We start from the raw sequence: 12,196 nt of genomic DNA on the forward strand, positions 1-12,196 counted from the left end.
AAACCTTTCAAGGAACCATCAATTCATGTTCTGTTTGTTCTTCATGTTATCTCTAAACTTACTGAGTATCTGGCAATTTTTAAACAGTGAATGTCTAATAAGGGGATAACTTGTACATGTATAGGTACTGTAAAGCATACAATTGTAATTTAGCCAGTAAAACTGCACTCATTCTTGCCAAAGGATCACTGGTCATTAGTATGCTGGTAATTGCATGCATTCATGTATACATGTGCATCCCCAGCACCCACCCCTCCCCCCGCACAAAAAAAAAAGAAAGAAAAAGGAATCCATAGTAGGAGATCGCTGATTCACAAAGTTACCAGAACCAACATGTGTAGTTCCTTTGAAGAGAAAAGTCTGAAACAAATTGCACTACTGATGATTACTGAAATGAAAGCAAACAAGCAGCCTTAAAGGGATTGTACAGGTGTATAGTATGGGTGAGATGAGGATTGAGCTTTTAACTTTTTGTGAGATACTGTACATGCATACCAAGAAACCCCTTTTGAAATACATGTAGTACAGAACATACTACAGTATTCTAAGAGGAATTCAACATTTATTTGGTGAAAATCAGTTTTGGAATGGCTGGAACATCCAAAAACAAAGTAATACAAAGCGATCGTAATTAAAGGTGGGTCCCAATTTTTATTGGGATCACTCTGTTTTGGATATCTCGGCCATTTCAATACCAATTTTCATCAAATTAACATTTAATTCCTCATAGAATTACATGCTTTTTCATTTTTGACAAGAGGTTTCCATTCATCCCGCCAGAAAAAAATATTGGAAACCTGAGGTTAGTAATCAACCAAAACAATATGATCCCTTAAAGTGAACAATGAGTACATGTATAAATAAACAGCTCCTCCTATAACGTCGGATGGATGGTCATGAAACAAAAAATTTGTTTACATGTATTTGCACACATGTAAATAAAATTTTTGTTACATTTCCAACCATCCAACATTACACACTACAGGAAGAGGTGCTTCATACTCATTGTTCAAATGTTTCTATGTTTAACATGCACAAACAAACTTGTCAACTACTGCGTTTTATGGTGAAAACATACTGATCAACACTCACTCCAAAAATTATCATACAATGTATTACATGTGTACATGATTTTTGGTTTATTCAGGTATCAAATTTGTTTCCATCTTTATTACAAAATATCAATCATTAAACTTTTAGCTCTTGACAGTGGAGACATCGTGACATCATAGACTGCACTGTATACAATTACAATCAATCAGTCAAAGTCCTCTGCATCAAGATAAAGTCTGAGTTAATCATGTACGGATCATATTCTCTCATTAATGGCGACTGAAGTTTTAGCTCAAGATTACGATCCTGAAATTCCACAAACTTTTTAACAATACATGCATTCACAACACAGCTAATAACTCTTTGTTCACTCTCACTCTAAAATCCAAGAGTCTTGTATACATGTATAGCTGTATGTATACATACAAAACTTCTGACAGTCACTCTTTTTTTCTTGTCAAACTTTGCAACAAAGTTGAATTATGTTGTGCATGACTATGTCACAAACAACTGTCTCACATTATCCGTCCATATATTTCTAGCTTTACACTTTACAGTTACAACCTTGTACATACTTTTGGGTGAAAAATCAGTACATTTGTACAATGAAAAAAAAACTAGATATATCGCTACGGCTACTGATATGCCTCCGCCATAATGCATGGTTCTCCTAATAGGTCTATAGTACAATGTCTTGACAATGTGTGATGACAGTTTCACACAATTGGCAAAATATTAAAATGACAGGTTTGACACAAATGTGCTGAATGTTCACTTTCCTAGAACTAGGTTCAATTGGATGAATGATTAAAATGTCAGAGTGCAGGTATTTGGGGAACTGATGATTTTTACTTGACTTTTGACCCTTTTATAAGTTTATGCATTGAGTAATTTTCAAAGTATTGAGAAAAAGTATAATTTCAGTATCAAATGGGAAAATAGCATTATCTAAACCTGGCCTTTGACCTTTGACCTCACAGTTCCAAAGAGAATCACTGTTAGGTTGAACATGCATAAATATGTAACATAACATAACTCAATTTTACGCCGTTATCTTATCATCATCATAATATAATATACAGCTGTAATAACAAAGAAATTGAAAAATCTGAAAACCGGATTCCTCTAACAAGATGTTGCGAGGATTCAAAAGGCAACTTGGGTTCTAGTGTACAAGAACTCGTTTAAACATTGACCAGTACAGTCTACATGTCATTTGTTGGTACAAGGCAGTGACAACCAATGTGTAATTACTGACAAGAAATTATATTTGTGTAACAGATTTTTTTTTAGTTAATTAAAAAAGAATACTTGAAAAGGGAAAAAGATAATTTTCAACACCACCTCATTTGATAAGGAGGGTATTCAAGTCTGCTACAGCTACATGTAGGCGTACACAACTGATCTTGTCAATTACTGTGAAACACTGCAAAATAATTACACAGTACTCATTATGGTTCTCTTGTTTTTCTGGAATAGCCTAGAAAGCCTTGCTATTCAAACACTACATGAAAGTGCATTATATCCTCTACACAGAATATTACCGTGTGGAAAATTTTGTTTTAGTTTAACTGTACTTACATAGAATACTAGTACATGTATTTTAAAAAAAAAAAAGATGTATGCTTCCTGTACAAAATATTGCCTTAAAAAAAAAAAAAAAAATCACTAAATGGGCAAACAGGAAAAAATCAATGGTGCAAAATACTCCCTGTATACTGTAACTCAACAGGTACAATGTAGTAGCACACATGTACATGCATGTCTGAGGCACAGATTGCCATTTTGGGGTAAAATACCATAGAATCATATAGCAACAATACGGAATATTGAAGACTCTTGGTTAGAATCAAGAACCAGTAACTTGAAATTTATGTTCGACCACTTCTATACCAGCATTTTCTGTGGGGTGTACAATTGTATTATACATACTTAATCTTTCTTTTTAAATTCATGGTTCTGTTAATCTATTCAGTGTTGGAAATATTTTGTAGAGCACATGATATACACTTGTTGTGGTTTGCAAGTGCAATAAGAACATAAGATAGATGAATGTAGTCAATGCAAAGCATCATGGGAGCCTGAGGCAGGTATAGGTTCATTGTAGCTCTGTATATCTACTCACCTAGTACACTTGTACATATCACACAATACTAGTTGTGGTCATCATGTACTGTTCTGCTTTAAGTAGACTGTACCAATGAGTAGCAATTAAATGTTCTTCGTAATCTAAAAACAAAACAAAAGACTCAAAACAAAGCACCTTTAATTTCTCTACAAAACCTCTTGGAATAATGAAGGCTTGCAATGTACAAATTTGAAGTAATAATGGTCACTATTAAGTTCATTTCTTCTTCAAGACTGTTACGTAGAAAAGCAATGAAAAACCTTTTTTTAATACACTATGATAGAGTACAAACAGCTGATGCCAACACCAAAATCTAAAACCCAAGCCTCTTGACATTAAAGCATGTGATGAGTAGACTTGGCAGGTCAGAGTCTTAGATCCAGTAAGAGCAAAATGCTGCAGCCTCCCTGCATTCCATCCACAGAAGTTATTTGAGATTAGCCGTCATGTGAGCAAAATGCTCCAGCCTTCCTGTATTCCATCCACAGAAGTCATTTCAAATTAGCCGTAATGTGAGCAAAATGCTCCAGCCTTCCTGTATGCCATCCAAAGAAGTCATTTCAGATTAGCCATCATGTTCTCTCAGTTCCCTCCTCCAGCTCCAAAATCCCAAGGTAGCTCAGAATCATCGTGCAGTGTGATGGTAGGTAGACATACGTGGTATAGGCGGAGGTGGCGATGATCATCACTACTATGAAGTCTGAGAGATACATTACGTGTAAGCTTAGAAAAATATTTGGGATTTATAGCATAAAAGCAGACTAGATAAAACAAGTCAAACTAATCTTTGTGTAAATCAGTCATTTATGAGGGCCCTACTACACCATGATGCATGAAAAAACTTCACTAGAATGCTAGACACAATGATGGCCTTGGTGTTGTAGGACACCAGTAGCCAGAACTACGCAGAAGTAAATGAAAATTGACTGGCTGTCAAGACTTTTTGTTTGTGTGGTTTCTAAGAAAGGCTTCTGTCATGATAACTATACACAGCCCTGTTGCTGTACACAAGTGTAAGTCGCGACAGGGCTGTACCGTGTGGACACTACATAATCTTATAATTCCGGGGCGCCGATTCTATTTTGAATTTACTGCACCATATTTGTTACTCAGACTGCATGAGATGAAAATTTTATCTATTTAGCTACCGTCTTAAGCTATCGATATTGACATACAGATATCACAACCTACCCCAAATGAAGCCTTTTTAATCGTATATGCCGCAGATAATGTAAAAATCGCAGAAGTGATTAGAAATGTTGGCGCAGCAACTGCAAAATAATGGGCAAAGGGGGCGCTGTCGACCTTGCAGGCTTACAAACTCTAGCAGCACAATTTGCATCGTTCAAAGCTGGGAAAGATTTATTTTGACTCGCCCAGCGATGATCACAGCATTCCGGGTTAAGATTGGACTTTTTGCTCTGTGTATGTACTGTATGTTGCGTGAGGGCTAACTATGGACTGATATACATGTACCATGCTCATACCCATAGTCCAAACATCTCAATTCACGTGAGTGATTCGTAAAATTTATGATAAGAATGTAGAAATTTTCAACAGTTTTGTTGTTGTGTGGCCATGTTCAAGGGGTTTAGTAGATTGGTGTATCACACACTGTCAGATGCCGTGCTAGCGCACGGCGTCTGGTCGGGCTACTGTCATGAAAAATCTTTCACCAATGCAGATGATAAGTCTAGCAATGCCAATGGCTCATAAAATCTTACAGCAGATTAGCAGAGAAGAGCCTGTCACGAAACAGATCACAGTACAAAAGTACATGCAGCCATCATATCCTACTCAGACATCTCAGCTCAGTTCATAAGATCAACTCAATCAAGACATTTATAAATCTTAAATACACATGTACTCGTGTCAAGTTGTGCACTGCACTGCACAGCATGCTGCAGCTGCATGCGCATGCAGAAAACTAATGCAGATTAATATCTAACATTATATGACTTTTCGTAGTTCGTACAAAATAACATATAAAAACCAATATCTTCATATTACAGTAAGTGGTATGCGATTCTTGCGGTAAAGGCCGCTGAAATTATTTCTGGGGCTTATTGCACACCTCTGCAACTGGGTCCCTAAATTAGAATTAGAATTAGAGTTACAACCTTTTCATTTTACATCACGAAACTTTGTATAAGGGACTACACAAAGCCAGGCACCCAGTACATAATCACGGTGCACGGTAAGAAAGGATACTGCATGTCCATCTTTCCATTGGTTCCAACATATACACAGCTGTAAGGAGTGTATATCGGAGATACAGCCAGGAAATAAAGTTTCCAAGACGACTAACTGCACCCATGTTGTTATTTCTGAAGACGATGTCGATGAAATGGTTGCAATTTGCCCATTGACTTCTACGCTGTACTCGCTACTACTGCACCTGTTCATAATCTCTGTATCGCGCTATGCACATAGCTAATACAGATGGAAGGGACCCCTCCCTGCTACAGTACCACATAAACAGACACCGGTCTCGCGTTGCAATTTGCACCGTGAATTGTTAAATGCGGAGTGCATGTTCCATGGGCGTCACCAGGGGGGGGGGGGGGGGTGCGTTGGGTGCGAACGCACCCCCCCCCCCCTTCAGACCCTTAAAAAAAAAAAAAAAAAAAAAAAAAAAAAAAAAAAAAAAAAAAAAAAAACTTCAGTCTGCGAGCGAGCTCAACGCCGGACCCTAAGTAATTATGATTTTATTATCTGTTTATTTTTTTTTTAATTTTGCATCGGGGACAAAAAAAAGAGAAAAAAAATCGTGGGCAAAAACAATTCGCACCCCTGGTTCTGGCAGCACTGCTTTTATACATATCTACTAGTACAAGTGTATTCTATACAGTGTTTACTATTTAGATAGATTTTGGACATCCTTCCAATACTTGGTCACTTCGACGCCACCTCGCTGGTCATACCTCCCCCAGTCATGAACATAAACCGACACCCTTGACTACCAGTGGCGGATCCAGGGGAGGGGCGCACCGGGCGTCCCCCCCCCCCCCCCACCCCTCTTCATTTCCAAAGCGAAAAAGTATATAGCTACAAACGGCAGTTTTGGGACTGTAAAGTGTCAAAATTTTCAAGCTCGCTCGCATTTAAATTTTCCTGATATTGCTGCATACCAGTAATTGCCAGCAGTTGCGCCCGGTGCGCCCCCCTTAATTTCGAAAGCAAAAAAGATAATTTTTATAGCTTCAAACGGCAGTTTTTGGACTGTAAATTGTCAAAATTTTCAAGCTCGCTCGCATTTAATCTTTATGCAATTATATAATAATAATAATAATAAGGTCTTATTTACCCAGGGTAGCCTCTTCAGTGTTGCCACTGCTCTACCAGAGGGCCCTGCTATTATTATTACCCTAGCGTTGCCAGGTACCCATTTATACACCTGGGTCGAGAGGGACATTGTGGGTAAAAACATCTTGTCCAAGGATGTAAGCACTGGGCGGGATTCGAACTCACGATCCTCCGTTCGGGAGTCGGAAGTCTTATCCACTCACACAGCGCCCCCTGATGTTACTGAAAGTAATTGTCTGCAGTTGCGCCCGGTGCGCCGCCCCCCCCCCCCCTCCTTAATTTCCAAAGCGAAAAAATATAGCTACAAACGGCAGTTTTCCTATACTGTAAAATGTAAAAATTTTTCAAGCTCGCTCTCTTCGCTCGCTCGCTTGAATCGCTATGCAATTCACCTGATGTTGCTACCAGTAATTGCCAGCAGTTGCGCCCGGTGGCATGCGCTCCACCCCCCCCCCCTTAATTTCCAAAGCGAAAAAATATGGCTAAGAACGGCAGTTTTTGGACTGTAAAATGTAAAATTTTCAAGCTCACTCGCATTTAATCGTTATGCAATTCACCTGATGTTGCTGCCAAGTAATTGCCGACAGTTCCGCCCGGTGCGCCCCCTCCCTTAATTTCCAAAGCGAAAAAATATGGCTAAGAACGGCAGTTTTTGGACTGTAAAATGTAAAATTTTCAAGCTCGCTCTCTTCGCTTGCTCGCATTTAATCGTTATGCAATTCACCTGATGTTGCTGCCAGTAATTGCCAGCAGTTCCGCCCGGTGCGCCCCCCTCCCTTGTTTCCCTTGATTTCCAAAGCGAAAAAATATGGCTAAGAATGGCAGCTTTTGGACTGTATAAAATGTAAAATTTTCAAGCTCGCTCGCTCCGCTCGCTCGCATGTAATCGTTATGCTCTCTTGATATTGCTGCCAGTAATTGCTAGGAGTTGCGCCCGATGCGCCCCCCTTAAATTCCAAAGCGAAAAAATACAGCAACAAACGGCAGGTTTTTTTTACTGTAAAATGTCAAAATATTCAAGCTCGCTCGCATTTTATTGTTATGCATTTCTCCTGATGTTGCTGCCAGTAATTGCCGGCAGTTGCGCCCGGTGCGCCCTTCCCCTTTTATTTCCAAGGCGAAAAAATATAGCTCCAAATGGTAGTTTTTTTACTGTAAAAATGTCAAAATTTTCAAGCTCGCTCTCTTCGCTTACTCGCATTTAATCGTTATGCCATTCACCTGATGTTGCTGCCAGTAATTGCCAGCAGTTGCGCCCGGTGCGCTCCCCCCTTAATTTCCATAGCAAAAAATATGGCTACAAACGTCAGATTTGGAACTGTAAAATGTCAAAATTTTCAAGCTCGCTCGCTCCGCTCGCTCGCATGTAATCGTTAAGCCATTGTCCCGATATTGCTGCCAGTAATTTGTCGTTTCACACCGTCATTCCATAATCCATTTATAGGGGGACAACCCCCTCCCACAACCTCCCCCCTTGTTCGTTCCGCTTGTTCGGGCTCGGTCGCGTTCATGACATCAGTGTAAGAATTATCACTAGAAGTTTATTTGAATTACACCATTTATAGGCAAATTGTTCAATGACAATTTACTTCAAAATGTACTGATACCTTAAACAAGTGGGACTGTTTCAAGTCGATAAAACACGCAAAATACCTGCATCAAATTGCACCATTTACAACATCCAAATGAAAAAAGTGCTAACCGTGGGAGGGGGACACTCCCTCCCACATCTTCCCCCTCGCTCACTCCTCTCGCTCTTGCTTGGCCGCGTTCATGATATTCAGTGTAAATATTAAAACAGGAAGTTTATTTGGATGATACTATTCTATAGGCAAATTGTTCGATAATAATCTACATCAAAATATACTGCTTTACTTTAAACAAATGGGACTGTTTCAAGTCGATAAAACAAGCAAAACATGCATCAAATCCCTCCTCGCTCTCTCCGCTTGCTCGGGCTCGATCGCGTTCATGACATCAGTGTAAGAATCAATACAAGAAGTTTATTGAAATGATATAGTTTATAGGCACATTGTTCAACAACAAATTCCAACAAAATGTGCTGCTATTATACCTTAAACAAGTGGGACTGTTTCAAGTCGATAAAAACACGCAAAAAACCTGCATCAAATTGCACCATTTACAACATCAAAATGCAAAAAGTTCTCACCGCGGGAGGGGGGGGGGGAGACAACAGGCACTTCCACACCCCCCCCCCCCTTGCTCGCTCCCTCGCATACTAACACATCACCCCCCCCCCCCCCCCCCCAAGATGAAATCCTAGCTACGCCGGTGCCCTTTCCCCGCTTGGTTTCCCTCAAAAACAGTAAAAGTCTGGGGATTGAGAGCTTCCTGTATTCCAAATGTCTGTCCAAAAAAGAAAATCTCGTTACATTAGGGTCAAAACGCACCCCCCCCCCCCTTGAAAAAAAGCTGGTGACGCCCCTGATGTTCTGTGATTGATTCCCACCCCCCCCCCCCCCGTCTCTTACACTGTACAGTGTAGATATAATAATCAAGATATTTCTACACACTTTAGTGTAGAGATCAATGACTGATCCGAGCGGGCGTGTCAGGGCAATTACCCCCCCGGCTAATTACTGGTTAGTGATAAGGTTAGAGTAAAGACTACGGTTAGGGTTAGAGTTTGGGCGTTGAGGTTAGGTGCGGGATTAGGATTGGGATTAGGGTCAGGGGAAGGGTCCGGGGTAATTGCCTTGGGGGTAATTGCCCTGTACAGACTCTCCAGCGGGTCGAGGGAAATAATAGGTTTTCCCGGCCAATTTCGCACTTTTGTCAGTCCATTTGATAAAAGGTTCATTCAATTTAGCGAAAATCCTCGTCACTGCATATTCTGCCATTCAAAATTGCAAGTTGGTCGCTCAATTATTTAGCATTTCGATCAAAGAAATTCGCTCATGTGCCATTCGAATTCGTAAAACGAGCATTCAAATTGGCACGTGCTCTTCAGTCATTCAAATTCGCCAACACTGGCCGAAAGGGGTATTTCAGTCATTCAATTTCGCGTATGGGCAGTCAAATTCCTAACATGTTCATTCAAATTAACGTCATGTTATTTCTTTTTTTGAAAAGGTGATAAAATCTAAACGTGTATTTCCTTGTGACTTTTTGTTTCATCCACGCACTGTTAAGCAGTAAAAGTATTATATTCTTTACCATATATAACTCGAGTTTGTTGTTCTGTAACGCCCATTTTCTTTCATACATGTCATTTTAGGCCTACATGTACCAATACTACAGATTAACTTCATCTTCTTACAGTCATGACAGCACAAGTTAGATACAGACGTATTTCTCAAGAAGACAGAAAAAGAATTATAGAAACATTTGATGATCATAACCTTGACTTTCTAGAACTGGCCGACACACTCGGAATAAAGCACTCAACAGCCAGATAAGTTGTGGCCACATGATGCACTATATCTTCGGACTGGAAGAATCACTAATCACTAAGCACATTGAAAAAAAAAACTGTTTCCAAAATCTCTAAAATAAGTACAAAAATATGAATGTAATGACGCTTGCAAAACAATATCTATGTTGACAAAAAATAAAGAAAGAACCAAAGCATAAACATGCGTGCTAAATTGACTGCAAAAGATGTTAAATTGGATGCCCAAAAATGAATTTGAATGAACGAGTGCGGCATGTCCGTGATCACGTGACTATATCATTCTAAATTGAATGAACGAATAACGAAATGGTGCTTGTTTTACGAATTTCAATTGAAAAAGTGTTAATTAGAATGAGGCTAAAGGTAATTTGAATGCTCCAAAATTAATTTGAATGAAGAGATCATAAAATTGAACTACCGAACATGTCATCTACGCTAAATTTTGCTAAATTGAATGCAGCAATTAGGAATTGGACTGACAAAAGTGCGATATTGGCCGAGAAAACCTATACTATAAGATTCTTATAATAAAAGTAGCAGCATAGGCATAATTGTGTGACTCTGGAAAGGGAAAAATAAGAATGGCTTGCGCTCTCACCATCAAGGCGACTCCAGGGCAATGTCTGAGACGCATCAATCTCCCACGAAGGTGAGCAACATATTTAGCCGGGAAGTCTCAGGGACGTCGCGGCAACTGTTCGGAAACGTCTTCCTCCAAGTTTGCCGGGAGGTCGTATGGAGATGAGTCTCAGCGACGTGGCAGCAACTGATGGTGACGACCCAGAGACGTTGCGGAGACTCGCTGCGTCTCAGAGACAAAGCGGTAGAGACAGGAAAAAGTCTCATCGAACTTCGGCGACATGTTCGATTCCCCAGCGACTCCCCGAGACCCGACTAGTCTCAAACGACGTCGCGAAGACGTCGTGGAGACGCTTCGAAACTAATCATGGAGAGCGAGTCGCCACCTAGTCTCCGCTAATGGATGGATAGGCCTAGCCTACATTAAGCCATTTTCGGTTGGCAATTAACTGACTGTTTTTGTTTTTATTCGTAATTGAGGGGCCCAGTTTATGGGAACTGGGACGTCGATTCATTTTGAGGATAGAGAGGGAAAACATTCAGATGAAATATCTCCGGTGCCACTTCCGGAGTAAAAAAAAAAAAGGGGGGGGGGGCAAGTGGTAATTAAGATCCTATGTATTATGCAAAGAAGTGGGAGCCTGGCCCCCGGTTACGCCGGCCCTGAGAAAAATAATGAACTTACGCCTGAGACTGCACAAGAAAGCATGTTTCATTATCATAAATGCATGACCGTATACCGGTATTGATTTTGCAGGTTAAAGATAGGTGCTAAGAGCCAGAGGCGTCTTTCTGATCTACTTTACAAAGACATTCATACAAGATGTGCATATAAGGAGAGGGAACTATAGGGAGATAGTATGCTATGCAAGGAGTTTAATACTGTAAATTTGGCTATTTTGTCTTTATACAAGATATAAAAATTGAAGTTGGCGCATTATATCGAATATAAAAGAAAAAAATCTTGGAAAGAAAGATTTTTTTTTTTTTTCATAATGATATACCGTTAATAGCCGGACGAATAACATGAAGAAAATTTGTTATTGACGTAAACGTTGCTTTCTAACTTGATTTCTAACTTGTTCTCTTTCACATATTATTATTAAATCATATGCTTCACACTAACACCGCGTATACGCTTCAGTCAGGATCGATCTCTCGTTATACTTAGGACGCTTTATATAGTATTCCAATAATGTAATTATAATGTGAAGAGTTCCCTTACAAAAGGCACTAAATCCAAAAGATGGGTTTTAATTTCAAAGTGCACGCAATGACCTTATGTCTCATGTATTATACTCCATAATGGGGTAAAGAAAATATGCCTTGGAATATAGGATCTTTCTACACAGATTTTTAAAGAATTAATATTATTATGTATATTGTGGATTTAGCACCTTTTAAAGAAAAAAAAACGATGTACAACAATGGTTAACATGGTTAATCGTCTATACAAGTGATATAGTTCTGTGACTTTGCGTATACAATTTCCTGGCATGATTGTATGTTGTTATAGAGTCCTGACAGATATAAGAAAGCTAACCAGCATGGCCCCAGTGACTGGATCAGTATATAGCATCTTTTCGAACAAAACTCTGATGATTGCCAGGCTGATTTCTCTGGTTCCTCACAAGAATCTCACTATACTGTACGAGACCAATGCGTTTCTGTCAAAAAGTCAAATTTGATGAAATGTGGATTTAGCACCATTTGGA

The sequence above is a fragment of the Diadema antillarum genome, unplaced genomic scaffold (genome assembly GCF_040938485.1).
Source record: "Diadema antillarum isolate AM-2024a unplaced genomic scaffold, OU_Dant_1.0 seq00002401_RagTag, whole genome shotgun sequence".
Lineage (NCBI taxonomy): Eukaryota > Metazoa > Echinodermata > Echinoidea > Diadematoida > Diadematidae > Diadema > Diadema antillarum.